Source organism: Podarcis liolepis (assembly GCF_965112155.1).
Source record: "Podarcis liolepis genome assembly, chromosome: 15".
NCBI lineage: Eukaryota > Metazoa > Chordata > Lepidosauria > Squamata > Lacertidae > Podarcis > Podarcis liolepis.
Genome location: NC_139566.1, coordinates 30,874,294 through 30,878,932, shown reverse-complemented (window position 1 = coordinate 30,878,932; position 4,639 = coordinate 30,874,294). Strand labels below are relative to the sequence as shown.

The following is a 4,639-nucleotide window of genomic DNA, read 5'->3' as shown; positions in this document are numbered from 1 at the left end:
CAGGAACAACAGCAACAGCAGAACCATCACAATTCGCAGGCAGGGGCGGCAGGCAAAACAACCACCACCACCTAGCCGGAAGATCACCCTGTGCAGCCAGGGGCAGCACGCACAACAACAACAACAAAGGCGGAACATCACTCTGCGCAGGCAGGGGTCAGCAGGCACCACCACCACCACCACCAAGGCAAAACCACAACGATTCGCAGGCAGCGGCGGCAGGCAGTCAACGATAACAACCAAGGCAGAAGCATCACAATTCGCAGGCAGGGGCAGCAGGCAGAACTACCAAATCAACCAGGCAGATTATCACCCTGCGCAGCCAGGGGCGGCAGGAACAACAACAATGGCAGAAGAATCACGATTCGCAGGCAGGGGCAGGAGGCACAACAACAACCAAGGGAGAACCACAATGCTTTGCAGGCAGCGGCTGCAGGCAGAACAACAGTAACAACCAAGGCAGAACCATCACTATTCGCAGGCAGGGGCAGCACGGACAACAACAACAACAAAGGCGGAACATCACTCTGCGCAGGCAGGGGTCAGCAGGCACAACCACCACCACCACCACCAAGGCAAAACCACAACGATTCGCAGGCAGCGGCGGCAGGCAGTCAACAATAACAACCAAGGCAGAACCATCACAATTCGCAGGCAGGGGCAGCAGGCACAACTACCAAATCAACCAGGCGGATTATCACCCTGCGCAGCCAGGGGCGGCAGGAACAACAACAACGGCAGAAGAATCACGATTCGCAGGCAGGGGCAGGAGGCACAACAACAACCAAGGGAGAACCACAACGCTTTGCAGCGGCTGCAGGCAGCGGCTGCAGGCAGAACAACAGTAACAACCAAGGCAGAACCATCACTATTCGCAGGCAGGGGCAGCACGGACAACAACAACAACAAAGGCGGAACATCACTCTGTGCAGGCAGGGGTCAGCAGGCACAACCACCACCACCACCACCAAGGCAAAACCACAACGATTCGCAGGCAGCGGCGGCAGGCAGTCAACAATAACAACCAAGGCAGAACCATCACTATTTGCAGGCAGGGGCAGCAGGCACAACAACAACAACAAAGGCGGAACATCACTCTCCGCAGGCAGGGGTCAGCAGGCGCAACAACCACCACCAAGGCAAAACCACAACGATTCGCAGGCAGTCAACAATAACAACCAAGGCAGAACCATCACAATTTGCAGGCAGGGGCGGCAGGCACAACTACAAAATCAACCAGGTGGATTATCACCCTGCGCAGCCAGGGGCGGCAGGAACAACAACAACCGCAGAAGAATCACGATTCGCAGGCAGGGGCAGGAGGCACAACAACAACCAAGGGAGAACCACAACGCTTTGCAGGCAGCGGCTGCAGGCAGAACAACAGTAACAACCAAGGCAGAACCATCACTATTCGCAGGCAGGGGCAGCACGCACCACCACAACAACAAAGGCGGAACATCACTCTGCGCAGGCAGGGGTCAGCAGGCAAAACCACCACCACCACCACCACCAAGGCAAAACCACAACGATTCGCAGGCAGCGGCGGCAGGCAATCAACAATAACAACCAAGGCAGAACCATCACAATTCGCAGGCAGGGTCGGCAGGCACAATTACAAAATCAACCAGGTGGATTATCATTCTGCGCAGCCAGGGGCGGCAGGAACAACAGCAACGGCAGAAGAATCACGATTCGCAGGCAGGGGCAGGAGGCACAACAACAACCAAGGGAGAACCACAATGCTTTGCAGGCAGCGGCTGCAGGCACAACAACAGTAACAACCAAGGCAGAACCATCACTATTCGCAGGCAGGGGCAGCACGGACAACAACAACAACAAAGGCGGAACATCACTCTGCGCAGGCAGGGGTCAGCAGGCACAACCACCACCACCACCAACAAGGCAAAACCACAACGATTCGCAGGCAGCGGCGGCAGGCAGTCAACAATAACAACCAAGGCAGAACCATCACAATTCGCAGGCAGGGGCGGCAGGCACAACTACAAAACCAACCAGGCGGATTATCACCCTGCGCAGCTAGGGGCGGCAGGAACAACAGCAACAGCAGAACCATCACAATTCGCAGGCAGGGGCGGCAGGCAAAACAACCACCACCACCAAGCCGGAAGATCACCCTGTGCAGCCAGGGGCAGCACGCACAACAACAACAACAAAGGCGGAACATCACTCTGCGCAGGCAGGGGTCAGCAGGCACCACCACCACCACCACCAAGGCAAAACCACAACGATTCGCAGGCAGCGGCGGCAGGCAGTCAACGATAACAACCAAGGCAGAAGCATCACAATTCGCAGGCAGGGGCAGCAGGCACAACTACCAAATCAACCAGGCAGATTATCACCCTGCGCAGCCAGGGGCGGCAGGAACAACAACAATGGCAGAAGAATCACGATTCGCAGGCAGGGGCAGGAGGCACAACAACAACCAAGGGAGAACCACAATGCTTTGCAGGCAGCGGCTGCAGGCAGAACAACAGTAACAACCAAGGCAGAACCATCACTATTCGCAGGCAGGGGCAGCACGCACCACAACAACAACAAAGGCGGAACATCACTCTGCGCAGGCAGGGGTCAGCAGGCACAACCACCACCACCACCACCACCAAGGCAAAACCACAACGATTCGCAGGCAGCGGCGGCAGGCAATCAACAATAACAACCAAGGCAGAACCATCACAATTCGCAGGCAGGGTCGGCAGGCACAATTACAAAATCAACCAGGTGGATTATCATTCTGCGCAGCCAGGGGCGGCAGGAACAACAACAACGGCAGAAGAATCATGATTCGCAGGCAGGGGCAGGAGGCACAACAACAACCAAGGGAGAACCACAATGCTTTGCAGGCAGCGGCTGCAGGCACAACAACAGTAACAACCAAGGCAGAACCATCACTATTCGCAGGCAGGGGCAGCACGGACAACAACAACAACAAAGGCGGAACATCACTCTGCGCAGGCAGGGGTCAGCAGGCACAACCACCACCACCACCACCAAGGCAAAACCACAACGATTCGCAGGCAGCGGCGGCAGGCAGTCAACAATAACAACCAAGGCAGAACCATCACAATTCGCAGGCAGGGGCGGCAGGCACAACTACAAAATCAACCAGGCGGATTATCACCCTGCGCAGCCAGGGGCGGCAGGAACAACAGCAACAGCAGAACCACCACAATTCGCAGGCAGGGGCGGCAGGCAAAACAACCAACACCACCAAGCCGGAAGATCACCCTGTGCAGCCAGGGGCAGCACGCACAACAACAACAACAAAGGCGGAACATCACTCTGCGCAGGCAGGGGTCAGCAGGCACCACCACAACCACCACCAAGGCAAAACCACAACGATTCGCAGGCAGCGGCGGCAGGCAGTCAACGATAACAACCAAGGCAGAAGCATCACAATTCGCAGGCAGGGGCAGCAGGCACAACTACCAAATCAACCAGGCAGATTATCACCCTGCGCAGCCAGGGGCGGCAGGAACAACAACAATGGCAGAAGAATCACGATTCGCAGGCAGGGGCAGGAGGCACAACAACAACCAAGGGAGAACCACAATGCTTTGCAGGCAGCGGCTGCAGGCAGAACAACAGTAACAACCAAGGCAGAACCATCACTATTCGCAGGCAGGGGCAGCACGGACAACAACAACAACAAAGGCGGAACATCACTCTGCGCAGGCAGGGGTCAGCAGGCACAACCACCACCACCACCACCAAGGCAAAACCACAACGATTCGCAGGCAGCGGCGGCAGGCAGTCAACAATAACAACCAAGGCAGAACCATCACAATTCGCAGGCAGGGGCAGCAGGCACAACTACCAAATCAACCAGGCGGATTATCACCCTGCGCAGCCAGGGGCGGCAGGAACAACAACAACGGCAGAAGAATCACGATTCGCAGGCAGGGGCAGGAGGCACAACAACAACCAAGGGAGAACCACAACGCTTTGCAGCGGCTGCAGGCAGCGGCTGCAGGCAGAACAACAGTAACAACCAAGGCAGAACCATCACTATTCGCAGGCAGGGGCAGCACGGACAACAACAACAACAAAGGCGGAACATCACTCTGTGCAGGCAGGGGTCAGCAGGCACAACCACCACCACCACCACCAAGGCAAAACCACAACGATTCGCAGGCAGCGGCGGCAGGCAGTCAACAATAACAACCAAGGCAGAAACATCACTATTTGCAGGCAGGGGCAGCAGGCACAACAACAACAACAAAGGCGGAACATCACTCTCCGCAGGCAGGGGTCAGCAGGCGCAACAACCACCACCAAGGCAAAACCACAACGATTCGCAGGCAGTCAACAATAACAACCAAGGCAGAACCATCACAATTTGCAGGCAGGGGCGGCAGGCACAACTACAAAATCAACCAGGTGGATTATCACCCTGCGCAGCCAGGGGCGGCAGGAACAACAACAACCGCAGAAGAATCACGATTCGCAGGCAGGGGCAGGAGGCACAACAACAACCAAGGGAGAACCACAACGCTTTGCAGGCAGCGGCTGCAGGCAGAACAACAGTAACAACCAAGGCAGAACCATCACTATTCGCAGGCAGGGGCAGCACGGACAACAACAACAACAAAGGCGGAACATCACTCTGCGCAGGCAG

The 4,639-nt window shown here is 56.6% G+C and overlaps 1 long non-coding RNA gene across 1 annotated transcript; it reads left to right on the top strand.

Moving 5' to 3' along the window:
- Positions 1–1,018: 1,018 nt before the first annotated feature.
- Positions 1,019–4,120, top strand: LOC310694699. The gene is made up of 2 exons (XR_014519796.1): positions 1,019–1,164; positions 4,040–4,120. It is a non-coding gene; the product is annotated as an uncharacterized lncRNA (long non-coding RNA).
- Positions 4,121–4,639: the final 519 nt, after the last annotated feature.